The 16,184-nt window shown below is 37.1% G+C and overlaps 1 protein-coding gene across 4 annotated transcripts in view; it reads left to right on the top strand.

Moving 5' to 3' along the window:
• Positions 1 to 16,184, top strand: part of LOC109432219 (ABC transporter G family member 23) — a 270,435-nt gene that overhangs the window by 139,268 nt on the left and 114,983 nt on the right. The gene's annotated exons all lie outside the window — the stretch shown is intronic.

Genomic DNA, 16,184 nt, shown 5'->3' on the forward strand with positions numbered 1-16,184 from the left:
AGTTTTTCTTTTTTCCCATTGCAGTTTTTGCGAAAAAAAAACATTATATCTACATAAGTTCAATAGTATCTAACCAACGCGCGAAATAGACGGTGTGTGGAAAACGAGTTTTTCGCCTGCCTCATGACATCAGTCCGGTTGGTGGAAAGGCAATAGTAGGTAGCGGCGCGGTGGTCGTCGTTTTGCCATTTACCGCCACGGCGTAAAGCACCGAATACTAGGCCATGTTGCACAAATCTCGCATGTCTACTCTACGGTGCGGCGGTGGTGGCAGCGGCGGCGACGTTGGGGTGGCTTAATCGACTTTGGATCGTTGTTCGATTGGATGTGGCGTTGATTGCTGCACAACTTATTTCCACTACCAGCTACTACCAGCACTGCACCACAACTAGCAGCAACAGCAGTTACCATTGCTTATGTTGTGGTTAATACGTGCTGGCAGCCATATGACGACGATTCACAGGTATTAATTGGTTCTCAGTACGTTTCGGTTACAAAAATTTGCGAAGAGTTTTCGTACGATGAATTGAGGCAACGGCGTATTGAAATTTTTGTTCCAGCAAAACAGTATTAGCACACTATTTCCTCAACATCCGAAAAAGAACATCGTATGAAAGTTATGAACCTTAGGGCAGAACTCAAAATGCTGATAAATAATTACAATACCGGGCCACATTTTTTCAAATGATGAGAAATTACTTTTATGTTTCAAGAAATGCTATCCTAATTTGTAGCAGTTTCTATTAGTATTTGCATTAATATTGATAAAGGAACTGCTGGGAGAATTTATTTAGATCCTTCAGCTAACGAGCCTTTACAGGTTTGAGAACTTTGGTAAATTCCTGAAAATATCCAAGCAAAAAATAATTGGCTTTTACCAAGAAATCGTTGGAGAATTTCTTGCACAAAATCCTGACGAAACTTTTCAAGACATGTTTGGTCAAACTCATGAAACAATATTGAATATAGATCGAAGAGAAGCAGTATTCGTGATTCCCTGAGAAACTGATTGCTATTGAAGTCCATGGGGTTTCAATTCTGAATATATATATATTTTTTTTTTTTGAATGGAGATTTTTCTACAACTCGAAGACACTACAACTCACTTTTAAGTGAATTTCGGAATGAAATTATTTCATATATGGCAAATGGCTATTGTTCAAACACTTCACACTTGTGGATTATAAATTTTCTATTCATACAGAAATATTGAAAATTCGTTGATTGCAACGTAAGATGTTTGATTTTTAGTAAATTCCATATTTTTTAAAATTGTAAAGCACGTTTTCTAACTCAAAAGCTGTTCTACTAAAATTATTTTGAAGCAGAATCTCGAAATTATGCATAGAAAACTGTGGTCGCTGATAGAAGTTCAAGACTTTCGAATTATTTCGTAAGCTTGTAGTATTATTAGTTTTGATTATGACGATTTTGATTTTCAGAAGCTCGCATATATTAAGGAATCGTGAGACATCCATTATTTCTAAGGACCTCCACGAATTGTTATGCAATTCCACCAATCACAATAGTCCTTAGAACAGTTTGAAATTGGAAGGTTTTTGATATGCTCAGGTCAAAATCGACAAAATGGTCATTTACACTCCTTTGCATCTGGGCCCCTTGATAGAATTACACAACATTCTCATAATACTTACTACAGATTTTTTAAGCGAATCTTCCTCATAAATTGTTGGGTGGTTTTTGAAAAGTTTTCCGATGATAGAAGTTTAAGAAAAATATTCTCAAAAAAAAACTGAAAAACTGAAGCCGGCCTTCTGATACTTTCAAACAAAATTTTAATAAAATTCCAAGATCAACTTTTTCAGAAAACTATTATTGAATCAAAACAATAAGACTTTTATGCCAATGTCAAAATTCAGGTTTTAAACAGCATTTCATTCGCTGGATATACAGGGGATAGACAGAACGATCGGGACAAGCAAAATTTTCACTTTTCCAATAATTTTCAACTTGCTGTAACTTTTTAAAAAGTTCGTCAAATATTCTCAGAGTTCATCATATAAGTCATGAATGGTCAAAATTTCATTGCAATCGGTTTATTAAATCTGAAGATATAGTAGCCTATAGTTGGCTATCGGATAATTTTACCTTTTTCAAAAATCGTTATAACTTCATGGAAAATGGCCCGATCTCTCCCAAATTTGGACCACTGATACACAACTAGTTGATGAACTTACAGTAAAAATTTGAAAATATTTGATGCGAAAAGTTACAGCTAGTTGAACATTTTTTGAAAAGTGAAAATTTTGTCTGTCCCGATCATTTTGTCTATCCCCTGTATGTTAGGGAGGCTTCAGAAAGCGACTCGGGTAATAGAGTCTGACCTGTATGTTGTTTGTAAAACTTAAAAAAAAAATATTGAAGACTTACCAGTTCAACGAGGATTTTCGGTGAGTCCCAAACAAGTTGTTGGAAATCTTCAATGCACACTCGGCAAGTGTCTTATAAGAAATTCTCAAAAAAGCCCAAATATTATCAAAAAAAAAATTAAAGAAAGCTATCCAGTGGAAAATTTGAAGTCTTTAAAGAAAGACCCCTTGAGTAAAAAATAACAGCTATTCACTGAACAACTAGTGAATGGATCACTGTAACAAAATCTTCGGTGGAGATATGCTTGCCGGAATGCCGGAGTTTCTGAGATAATTTCTATATGTCACGAGAGTAAACGGTTTAAAGCTTGGGAATCATCTCACACTTTTTTTTTTAAACTTTGGACTTTTTAGAGGATTTTTTTCGGATTTCTTGAAGAGGTTTCTGGTAGATTTTCGAATCTTTCTTGGGTAGAATAACTAGAATGATTCATCGAGGGTTGCTAAAGATAAACTTGAGGAATATCTTGTTGATAATTTGGAGTAACTTTCGAAATTTTTTTTTTTCAAAACGTCTAGGTTTTGCAAAAAAAAACAGCCTTCCCGACTAGAAAATTATATCAAGTTTATATCATATTGTGTTATGATGTTATGATATTTTTCAATAACATATAATGTTATAAACTAGATGCAGGATGTTAAAATAACTAAAATTGTAACAAAAAGTACTCTGGTCTAATCAAGATAATAACCTATTTTGTTATAATCAGATCAAAATTATAACAAAATGTGATATGAGTTTTAGTTTCAGGATTACTAGTTTCTAACAAAATATGATACAATTTTGTAACATTATTTTCCAAATGTCGAAGAATCATAACTATATTACAATGAGTTATCAAGCAACATTTATAACAAAATATGATATAATTTTATTATATTATTTTGAAAGCACCAAGGATGTTGAACATGATTAGATCACAATGAGTTATAAATATCTTGATTTGTTATAATTATGTTATACTTTTGTTACAATTCTCTAGTCGGGTTCATCTTCCTTGCGTATTAGAAAAAAATGCCTTACTAATTCATGTAAAAAGGGGTCAATTTGTACCTCAATATACAAGGAAGGTTGAAGTGGTTTTAATATGATAACAACAGCGATTGCTGTCATGCTTCCTTCGTTTATGGAGGTAAGTATAGACACGATTTGTCATTCTATTCTGTGTTTCTATTTTCTCAAAAAAGACATTGTGCTTAGAAAAAAAAAAAACGAAAAGTTTATTTCATAATATCTATTTTTCTCGAAGAATTCATGACAGATTTTTAGCGTCATTCTTCGTGAAAAATTTGAAGTTGAAGAAGTTCTTATGGGAAGCAATTTTGGAAATTTACCTGTACATTAAATCGGAGCAAAAAATCTGTTAAAAGTTTCTTGAGAAATTTCAATTCAACTAACCCCAGGAAACTTAAGAAAAAGATTCATGAAATACTGAGGCCGAAACCATAAATTATAAATGTAGTTTATGAGTACATTTAAAACTGAGTCGATATCAAACTGTTTATAATTGCCGAAGCCCTATAGCTTTTTTCAAGATCAGGCATCACATCCAAACGAATACACTGTTAATATTCTTAACATCAAAACTTTGATATTGGGGCACATTAAAGCATATGTACAATATATGAACTGGATTGTTATTAGTCTTCGGAGATCCTCTACGAAAACCGTTGCAAATTACACTCAGATTTTAAAAGGAATTTTTCAAATAGTTTCTAAAAGAGTTCTTGAAGTATTTCTAACAAAATTTCAAAAGGTAAATTTTAGTAGGGCTTTAAAAAAACCTAAGTTTCTAAGGAATTTCCACCCGGGATTTCTTCACAAACATTTTTAGGATTTCCTTAATACGTTTACTAAGAACTTCTCAAGATGATCATTTTATTTTTTTCAAGAAATTAATACTCTTCCTCAACGAATTCCTCAAAAAGTTTCGCAGCCGTTAGCCTATCAAATATTTTTTTTATAAATTCCTTCTGGAGCCAAACCAGGAGTTGTATAGACATTTTTACAAGTTGTTTTAGCATGCCCTAAGAATACCTCCAGAATTTACGTGAAGGTTTTTTGGAAATTCATACAGGAATTCTTTGAGGACTTCAAAAAATACTCGCAGTATTTTTCAAAGAGTTCTTTCAACAGTTGTACAGCAGTTACTGTAGAAATTCCATAAGGAGTTTCTCTAGAATGTTCTGCAACTCCTCTTAAAAATCTCTCAGATTTTTTTCAGGTTTAAAAAAAATCTCCCAAGAATACTTGCAGCAACCTCTTTAGGAGAAAAATTAATGGAGAAGCACATGATGAAATTTAATCCTCATAGAGTATACCTCTGGATTCACTTAAGGAACATCTAGAGGAATTTCTAAAGAAATTTCTAGAGAAATTTGAAAAGAAACTCCAAATGATTTTCCTAAAGGAACGCTTTAAAGCGCTTAGAACTTCCAGAAACAAGATCCAGAAAAATACGTAAGTTTAATTTCTGATGGATCTCCAGTCTCTTATTTATCTGATAGAGGAGCTTTTTAAACCATTTCTGAAAGAACTCCAGGAAAAAATAGAAGTATTTTCCATAGAGATAACTGTAAAAACTCCTACAAAAAATCCCGAAGAAATTTGAGAAGAAACTCTAAAGGAAATTCTTGAAGGAGCAATTGAAGGAATTCCCAGGAAATACCGAAAAACTGGTTGAGAATTTTTTGAAGGAATTTCTTGAGCAGTATTTAACTCATCTTCAAGAGAAACTTCTAGGATCATTTCTAAAGTAAGTCAAACATTTTACAAGGATTTTTTGTGGAGATCATTGTAAAAACTGATGGAGAAATTTTTGAAGGAATTCTTCGAAGGTTCTTGAATGAGCTCTTGGGAAAATTTCTCATTCTAGAAGGAACACCTGAAGAAACTCCGGTAGGAATTCCTGAAGGAAATCCTGCAGCACTACTTGGACTTCCGGGGGAATTACTTCAGAAACTTCTGCAGGCATATACGCAACAAATTGGGCAATAATAGCTGTACCAAGATCTGTACCGACACCATGAGAATATGGCATTAATCACTGTAGGATTTTCGGATGTTTCCAGGAGGGTATTCTAGGAGAATTTTCAGTAAAACTCCTGAAGGAACCCCAACAGAAAGTTTTGGAGTAATTCGTGGAAGAATATCTAAAGAAACTACTTAAAGAGTCTTGAAATTATCTCCTAGAGGAGCTCCTGGAACCATTTCGGAAGGAACTCCAAGAGAGATTATTTTAAAAACTTTTTTAGAAATTCCTAAATGAATTCTTGGGAAAATTTCTCATGAAACTTCTAAAGAAACTCCAGATAGAACCCCTGCAGATACTCCGACAGGAATTACCAAACGATTTCTGAAAGAACTCCAAATGGAATAGAACCATTTCTGAAAGAACTCTAAGAAACATTTTTGAAGGATTTTCAATTTGAGGTTTTTGAAAAAAAAAACTCCTGTGATATTTCATGAATGTACTTTTGGAAATTCCAGAACTTCACCGGAAATTCCAGAAGAAACTCCAGTATGAACTCCAGAAGGAAATCCTCCTTCTTGGAGGGACTTCAGGAGGAATATCTGCTGGAACTTTTGGAGGCATATCTTCAACAACTCGAACAAGTACACCTTCAGGATCAGCATGAGAATTCATGCATGAATTATTGGCGAAATTGCTTAAGGTCGGGTACAGAGGCAAGTTCTTCCCAATTTGAAATATTTGTGCCCCATCAGCAAGAACTTTGGGAGTAATTTGTGACAGAATTTCGATTGGAGAAGTTTTTAAAGCATCTTCTAGAGCAATAGCTGAAGAAACTCAGAACCCCTGTATAAACTCCCAAAAGAATTCCTGAAAGAAATCTTGCTCACCAAACGCTTCTAGCAAAATTTTGTTGATTTTGCCGAGCTGAAGGTTACAGCATTTTTTTTCAAATTTCAGAAAAACGTTGCTGGTGATTAGAGGAGTTTACTGAATGAATCAGCGAATTTTACTTAATTTCAGCAACTCGGTTTATTTAGGGTGTGCAGCAATTTCAAGAACAGATTTTAGAAGGATTTCTGATGAAACTTATAGAGGTATTTCTGTAGAAACTTCTGAATGATTTAAGAAGGAATTTGTAAAGTAACTCCTTGAGATATAGTAACGCCTACTTTCACTTCTGAATATTTTTTTATAGGAATAGGGTATCGGGATGCTTCGTTGGCATAGTCCCCTCGTTCGGCCTATCTCAATGTAAACCAAAAACTCAAACAAACACGCATAACTGGATATCGGAAAAGCTATGCGCCAAACAACTGTAACATTTCGTTTCAATTTTAGCACTTTGGAGCATCAAAATTGAATAAAAATGTCACTTTGTTTAGCTTTTGTAGACGCCATGATTCTTCGGCTTAGTGGGTAGTCTATACACATGATCATAAATGGCATGATTCTGGAACATTTCGAATTGACTTTTCAATAACTGAACATTTGATGCGACGGTCAAAGACGCTATTTTGAACTTGTGTATTTGTTTTCAACGAATAATAACTATTTTACAAATTGAATGTGGGCCGAATATTGAGGACATTTTTTTCACTATGTACCCAAATCTTGGCCCATCAGTAATGTGACGACAAAAACAGCGATAAAAAGACGTCAACAACATTTCTTGCGTAAGAACTAGAAAGAACGAACAGGAAGAAAGATTTTGTGTGCGGTGACTGTAAAAATATAACACAATAATAGGTTTGCGTTGTTTTCGTTACTAAATTAAGAAAGAACTTCAGTTAAAGTGATTTATTTATGGTTTTTTGAAAATTTGGCTAAGAAAATATAATTTAAAAGCACGATTGGTGAACAAGCAGAGATAATGCTTTAGCAGAAATATTGAAAAAAATAGATAATTAGTGTTTCTAGTGCATGGAAAGCAATAGGCCAACGTTGTATCCACTAATAGGCCAATTTTTGTACCATAGACCAACGTTGCATACCATCGCATCGAACCTTTTCAGCTTAATTAAGTAAATTCTTGAATATTTACGTAAGTTTTCTTCCAATTGGTGAAACATGCATTGCCTAGAGTGTGTAATAGGGTCAACATAATATTTCTATTGCTATTAATTCATGAGTTATGGTCAAAATTGTCAAGGCGGCTTGCAAATTAGGCCAAGGAATGGTACATATACCCTATTTAAGAGAATTTATAAAGAAAATGTGTAAGGAATTTGCGAAGGAAAACAGTACTCGTAACAAAGCCAGAATGCGTTACAGGTATTCTTTTTTAGGTTTCGCATACGTAGCAATCATTCTCTAAATTTATTTAAAACAAAGAACAAATTGAAAAAAAAAATAACGATACGACTCAAACAGGAATTTGCTCTAAATTTCGTTTATTGTTTAATGTTTTTCGAAACAAATATTCATGCATTGACACAGGCGCTCTTCTTCTGCGAAGTCACCGCAAATCTATCTGTTGGGGCCGTTCTACGGAAAGAATTCTTGATGGAAATCCAGTAGCACTTATTGAAGAAAATTCTGGAGGAATATCTGCAAGAACTTCTGGGGGCATATATGTAACAACTCCGGTGAGAATATCTGCAGGAACAGCAGGAGTATTTATGCATTAACTACTTGAGGAATTCCTGAAGTCAATTTTCGGACAATTTTTAGAAAAACTCCCCAGGGACTCCAGGAAGAACGTAATTCGTGGAAGAATTTCTATTGGAAACATCTAAAGCAACAGCTAGATAAATAGGCGAAGAAACTCTCTTGGGAACCCCTGAACAAACTCCCAAAATAATCCCTGTAAGATATCCTTCAGCAATTCCCTGGGGAACTCTTAGAAGAATAATATGATACGAATAGTGGCTGCAGCATATTCGCTTGCTCTACCAAGTTGCTCTACCGTGTCCTCCCCCAATCATTAAAAACTCATCAGACATTTGCCCTAGATTGGCGGCTCTTACAAGTGCATCGGACAATAGGAGGACTATTGAACATGATGTAGGTATTCTCAAGGATGCGTACACCATATCCAGCACGTATCGGTCAAACAACCCTGCCTGACTGTGGCGCAGTTGTTGTTGATACGCACCAACTGGCACCCCCAGTTTACCAGCAAACAAGAACAGCCGAACTAGGTAGACAACTGGAAGGACGTTCGCCTGGTTAGCCAGTGCTAGCCAGTTCGAATCGAACGGCGACCACTATACCAACCATACCTCAGTGATTAATAAACTAAGAGCATATAGACACCAAGCTGTTGCACACAGACACCATTGCATGGAGAGCCGTCGTCGTCGTCTTCGTCATCGTCGTATGTGTGTACAACTAACCATTCATGTAATGAGCCGTTAGCCTTCAATTGGTTTTTCGTGGTAAATAATTAATTGCCTTTGTGCGGGGCTTCTACGGCGCAGCGGCGCGCGGTAGCCAACTCACAGCTCGCTGCGGCCTGTAGATTGAAGTTTATTGGTTTTCGAATCGATGAGGAAATCAATCAGCCCGGGCGAGCTGTTTCCACAGTAGTGGAGTGCTTTTGACTGCACCACGAACACACCAAAACGTCGAACACATGTATCAGGTACATATGAGCGAGCAGCTACCATGGAAAACTAGGAAATTGTGTGCCGTGGAACTCACTTGGGCAATGAAACCAAATTTTGAAAATGGTTTCTCAACTGAAACGTTCGTGAAGGTCACGCTTCCGCCAGAACGTGCTTCTCGTACGAGATATTTGCCAGTCATGCCAGCTCACTATCAATCACGCATCTTGAGATAACTATTTTTGGGAGCCTGTGTCGTTATCAGAGATGATGGATGCGCCCACAGTGCATGGGGCGCACCGACGACGCGACGCCGTCACTTCAAAACGGGGATCGCTGCGAGGGAAGATAACTGGTTTGTAGATGTTTCAGAAAAACTTCAGGTATAGGACTTTAGTGAACGATTTTTGTCACTAGCTGTGTGCCGTGTGGATGAGAAGCTGTTGGCGTCAAGTTCAAGGACTCCTCGGTGTGATGAAATTTGATGAACCGAAGCGATTATGTGATGCCATCAAAGTTGAATGAATCTCAATGATTTCAATGAACCTTCACATTCCGTTTCTACTGGTTCGCTGCTTCCGTCCGACTAGACTGGTCAACATGGCATGAACGTTCATGATAGTTATCTATTATGATAATGGCTCTGAGTTTCTATATGAATAATAACATCAGAACATATGGTTTTCCGTTCTCCACAGTTTTGCTGTGAAAGTTATAATGAACTTTAACAGACTTGACCTAATCTAGCTTTAGTCTACAGATTTTGTAAAATTTAGTTTTCTGGAAATTTGGTGAATCGAACACCCATAAAATTAATATCGAATTTCAATTCCTATTGTCTGAGGAATATATTATTGACAATTAGGCTCGACGGTGAAGGCCAACCGGTGGTCGTATTAGGGGCTGTTCATAAACCACGTAGACCAAAATTTGGCCATCTCAGTCACCCCCCCCCCCCCTCCCCCCTCGTAGACTTTTGTCTACACAAAAATTTTGAAATTTGTATGGAGCGTATACTTTGGCCTGACCTCCCCCTCCCCTCAAAAAGTCTACGTGGTTTATGAACGGCCCCTTATTAACCTCATATAACTACACTTTTGCCGTTCAGTATTCTCTGGTGGTAGACACCTCATTCTGTTGGATGCCCGAAGTAAGAGCTCATAGCAGAAGTCCAAACTTTTAGTACGGGCATTACTGGCGAAACCGGGATGGAGCATGGAAACTTTTTAAGACTATCTCTGCTGAATTCCTACAAAAAACTCTGGAGCACTTCTATGAACAATTTATGGACAATTTCCTAAAAGAACGCTTTGGGTGCTAGCTGACAGAGTTGGAGCCAATTGTGATCTATTGGAGTTGTGCAGTGGAGTTCTTGACGAGTTCTTGATTGAACATGTGGAACTTCACTTCAAGTCTAAAATGCAAACCACTTTTTATAGTATTAAACAAACTCTCGGGTTGGAGTTCGATTCCTTCTGAGAAAGCTTCTAGAATTTCTTTGGAGATTCCTGCAACATATTCCTCCAAAAAGTCAAAATGTCAATAGAAAAAACCTAAGAATGAAAAGAAAATCAGAAATGCATTAAAATCTTCACAAGAAATATGAGTGACTCCAGCAATTGTTTCTGAATTTCCGAATAACATTCTGCTGGAATCTGTTCTCAAAGAATTCTGTTGATTTTTTTTTCTATAAAAGTGATGGATAATTCATTGAAAAGTTTCTGTTTGAGTTTTCCTTACAAGTTCAACAAGACTGTGGATGCCCCATAGATCTTTTAATGTTTTACTATTACAGTCATAGCACAATCATGAATCTCTTACAATAATGGATCAACTCCATTTGAAAAGCATGGTAAATTGACTAACTTATAATTGTGACAAAGTGAACCATAATTGAGCAATGACTGTAATTCTGCAATATTATATAGGGAATCGCGCCACTTGGGCGTTGGCTTCTATATTCGTCTGTTTTCCACTATAACTCAGTCAAATTTGAACCGATTGACACAACTTTTGGAATGTGGTGAGAAAGGTATAGTATCTACCCGTGTACAACATTCCAAGTCAATTGGTTCAAAATTGACTGAGTTATAGTGGAAAACAGACGAATATAGAAGCCACCGCCCAAGTGGCGCGATACCCTAGCAGGAGCAAATACGCTTTTTCTTTCATCAGTTTGTGTTAGAAGTGAACATGAATATCTATTACCTAAAAACTTGTTTTGCAGCTTTCTCAGGGCTTTCTTCGGGAGGTTTTCATTCATCTTCGTTTTGGTGTAGCGTTTCAACTGGGAGTTGTGACTTGTTTCGCAGCCTAATATTCTGCGAATATACAATCCATTGCCAAAAAGTTCATGGACATACATACTACCGGTCCAACGTGCCTGTCTCACGATATACGAATGCGAAACTGGTGAAGTTGTTAACTGTGGAAGTCCCTATCAACTTCATGCCAAACTAGTGCATTTGACAGAATTATCAAAATTATACTAATAAATGGCCTTATAAATACTGTCAGAATTTCAAATAATGTGTCTTCTGGGACTTTTATAGGTTTTTCATCGATTGTATAAAAATCGAGTCCCAAAAGAAGATTCCAAATGAACCGAAACGTCGAAAATAATTTAGAAGCAGTATTTTTATTTTCGCTAAGAAAGTAGCTAGTTAATTTTAAATGTCCGGGAACTCCATCCCGAAGATAATGCAGCGTTTTTGTCCATTTTTTCGTAATTTCCAAAGTAGTTTCTGTGGTGATTCCTATTGCGATACATGTAAGAGATTCTTCTGAGATACCTTGAGAAAATCTGAAGAAAATCTTCTACATAGGTAATCTTTAGGGATTCTTCGAGAAATTTTTCAGGATGACTCAAGGGGTCCCTTCTGGAATTTCTATAAAAAATTGTCTGCGATTACATCTCGTTGGATTCTCTTGGAGTTCATTAAGGAGTGTTTTTGTGAGGATTCTTTAAAAAGTTTATTTTGTGATTTCTTCGCATAAATTGCACGAATTTTACTCACCTCGTACTTACAGCTCTCTCACAACTTTGGTACGCGTCTACGACTTTAGTCAGCAAACTTTAAGATTAAACTACAAACCAAAAGCCCTTCGAACATCATTTTTTGCTATCATGCTTATGGACTGAGATAGAAGCAAGTGAGTATCACTCTTGCAAGTGAGTATTCCCAACCAGAGTGCAAAATGTTCATAGTCATTGACTGAAAACATCACGAGTTTGAATGATTCTGCACAGAAACATCTTCATAATTACCTACGTTTATGGCTACCATTCCTTCCAAAAACACTCCACAACAATCAAATGGGAAAAGATCTGTGTCAATCACCGTTAAATGTAATCGAAACGTTAATATTTTATCAGCAATTTAACACTTTGTAAGATGTTTAAAAATATTTATTGACTTTCATTCAGTTGACAAACGAGTATCGAGCAGCTGAAAATGAATATGCAGGCAAGTGAATGAAAATTGCCATACGGTGAGCTTCAGCTCGTCTGCTCGAAAATTTTGCGCCCTGTTCCCAACAATGCTCATGAGCTCCACCAAACAAATCCGCCATGAGCTTCTTCTGATATTCCTCCAGGAATTTTTTTTTAATTCATTTAGGTAACCTTATCAGACTCTTCTTTGCAATCTCTTATGTTTCCCCATACATACATACATTTATTTGTTCAACATAACATTTAAGACAAGACATAATCAACAATAGTAGGTACGCCACAGTACTCGGTTTGTGGCTGACGCTCTCCATCCTCGATCGCGCCCAATGCTCGCCAGGTCATGCTCTATCTGGTCCGCCCATCGTGCTCTCTGCGCTCCACGCCTTCTAGTGCCAACCGGATCAGTTGCAAACTCCAGCTTTGCAGGCTTGTTGTCCGGCATTCTTGCAACATGTCCTGCCCACCGTATCCTTCCAGCTTTGGCCACCTTCAGGATGTTGGGTTCCCCGTAAAGTGCAGCGAGCGCATGGTTCATCCTTCTCCGCCACACACCGTTCTCCTGCACACCACCGAAGATCGTCCTTAACACGCGTCGCTCGAAAACTCCGAGTGCTTCCAGGTCCTCCTCGAGCATGGTCCATGTCTCGTGTCCGTAGAGGACCACCGGTCTTATTAGCGTTTTGTACACGGTGCATTTGATGCGTGGGTGAATCTTTTTCGACCGCAGTTTCTGCTGGAGCCCGTAGTAGGCCCGATTTCAGCTGATGATGCGCCTCCGAATTTCACGGCTCACGTTGTTGTCAGCCATCAGTAAGGATCCTAGGTAGACGAATTCCTCCACCACCTCAAAAGTATCCCCGTCTATCGTAACATTACTACCCAGACGGATCTGGTCGTGTTGTTTCTCCCGTAAGATCTTTTGATCCCTCGATACATTATACCTGTTATTTCAATAAGTTTCTCAAGATTTCTCCAAGTATGTGCTTGAGATATCTCTAGAAAATCTCGACAAGGTAATTTCTTGGAAAACCTTTGAAAAATATTTTGACATTCCTTGAAAAGTTTTTCCGAGATTTTTTGCAGTTATTTTTCTAACCCCTTCCCGGGTTTCTGCAGAAAATCCATCCGAAGTTTCTCCAGAGATTCTCCGGGAATACCTTTGGGATTTCCATTTGAAGTTTCACTAGGTATTTTTCCATTAGTGTATTTTAATATTCCTTCACAGGTTGCTATACGAGTTTTGTTTGAGACACTTTAAGGAAATCTCAAAGAATTGCTGATGTAATTTTTATATCCTACAAAAAGAGAATAATAAAGATGTTGACAAGTCCAAGGCTTGTGCAGTCTCTGCTATGTGGACCAATGACCACCCGTATTTATACTACCTTAGGTAGACATAATGAATCATACCTTGACATTTAGGTACTTTCATGAACAGTATTTCATGTAGGTAGATATCCTATGCACACAACCATTAGGTAGACACTACAGTAATGTTGTGAAATTCCTTCATTATTACTTTTAGGTTTCTCCAATAGATTCCTCCAGTTATGTTTTCGTAGTTTCTCACTTCGGCTTGTTGTTAGATTTGTCTTAGTCATCTCGTGCGATCCCACTTGGGTATTTGTTGAAATTCAACGAAACATTTTTTTATATGAGGGTTTCTAACTCCTGGGGTTTCTCAAAGAGTTCCTTCTGGGATCAAACCAGACGTCTCTTTTTAAATTCCTTGATTTTCCACGAGGGTTCCTTCAAGACTTCCAAAAGCAATTGGAATTATTTAGGAATTTACTCTAAGCTTCAAGAAATCCTATCCATATTTCTTCAAAAGTTAAGTCTGAGAGTCACCCAAATTCTTCCGGGGTTTTCTAGAGTTCTAAGCAGAAGTTCCTACAATAATTCTTCCAAGAATATTTTCTGGGATTCCTTCTGCATTTTTTTTTCTTTCTGAGACTCCTCCAAATGTTCCTTCTGAGAATCATGGTGGAGATTTCTCTGGAATTCCAGAAAGCAGACTTCCTACAAGAGATCTTTTTGGAATTCATCCATGAATTCCTATGAGCCTTTGCTGGATTCTTCCCAGAATCGTCTTTGGCATTTGTACGGGATTTTTTACTCTTTATCAGGAACTCTTTCTGGAAGTCCTCCTCGATTTGCTTTTAAGAATTCTCCAGGAACTTCTTCTGGAAATTTCTTGCGAATATTATGCAGGAGTTGATGATGATGAACCTGTGCGTGTTAGTGGAATACCTGTAAGTGAAAAGAAAATCGGATTAAGCACTGCTCCTTTTAATTCCACTAAAAATTTGCATCCTTTGACAGATACGTATTTCGACCTCAACTGTAAGGTCGCCTTCAGTTACAGTTACAGTTGATGTTGAAACACGTATCTGTCAAAGGATGCAAAATCTAAGTGACATCAAAAAGAATAGTACTTAATACGATTTTCTTCTACTTTCATGCAGGAGTTGCTTCCTTCAGTGGTTCCTTCTAAGAATTTTTTAGAAGTTCATTTTCGAAGAAACCTCCGGAAGTGGCGGGATTCCTCCTGGGGGTGCTTGTGGAATTTCTTCTGGAGTTCTATTTGAGATTCTTTGTTTTTTGTTTCTGAAATATCTCCAATGAGTTTTCTTCAATAAATTATCCGGGAGTTCCTTTTAAGAAAACGCAACAAATTCGTTCTGGGAACCCTGCAGGAATACCTGGAGAAATCCCTAAGACGAATAGCTGTATCAATCACTGAAACGAATACACGGAGGGATCCCAGATTCATGGCTGCGCAGGGAGGGGCTGGGGTAAGATTTATGTACCAACCCTAGAATAATGTTTTTACTCACACAGACTCATCCTAAGCAACACACATGCCATATAAGAGTTACGGCACCGCAAGTTTTGGTTATATAGAAGGTAATTTAACGTTATTCTAACAAAATGCAAATCAACTTCTATACAACCGAAACTTGTTCTACAGCAACTCTTAAATTACATGTGTGTTGCTTAGGATGCGTACACGTATAGAGGATCTAGTGTTCAAGAGTGAATATCCAAGAACTCCCTGGAGTATATGCTAAAGGATCTCAAGCGTAATCAAAGATCTATTGGAGCATTGTGGATGAAACTCTTTCTTATACCACCTCACTGTGCTGTCAAGTGGTGAGTTTAATGTGTTTGAAGATATCTTTTTAATTCTCTAGGTCATCGAATCTATTTGTCTCTAAGAGCAGTATGATTAAAATTCATACTCACACAATCTCAGGTAGCTACGATCTATGAACTGGTGAGCTCAATAACTTGTTTTAAATTTATTTATTTTTCGTGAAGTTTAACTAATGCTTATTTTTCACACAAGCTCAACAATAACATCTAAAAGATCTCTTGGAATTTCCTTTTAAAAAGATCGTGTTGAAGCCTATCTAAAACCTTCTTTGACGTCCCTAAAATACATAGAAACGCATCTGGCAACCCATTGAAACTCCTTGGAACATATGTGTATGCTTGTGGAGGGAGCCCCTAAAACTCCTGGGAACTCCTCTGAAACTCACCCAAAAGCCTTAAAACTATGACACTCTTCTGGATCTTCTGAAGTTCTTCTGAAATCTTTTGAATTCCTTGAAACAATAGCAACACCTTGGAACGTTTTGAAGTCCTTCTGAAACCTCTTTGAATGCTTTGAAACCATAATGATAAACCCTGAAGCTCACTTGAAAGCCTGTAATTCCTCGTCTAACTCCTAGGAATTCCTCTGAAACCCCCGGTACGCTTTGAAGCGTCTCTTAAAATTCTTTAAACATCCCCCTCATTCCAAAAAGCTTGCTGAAGC

The sequence above is a fragment of the Aedes albopictus genome, chromosome 1 (assembly GCF_035046485.1).
Source record: "Aedes albopictus strain Foshan chromosome 1, AalbF5, whole genome shotgun sequence".
NCBI lineage: Eukaryota > Metazoa > Arthropoda > Insecta > Diptera > Culicidae > Aedes > Aedes albopictus.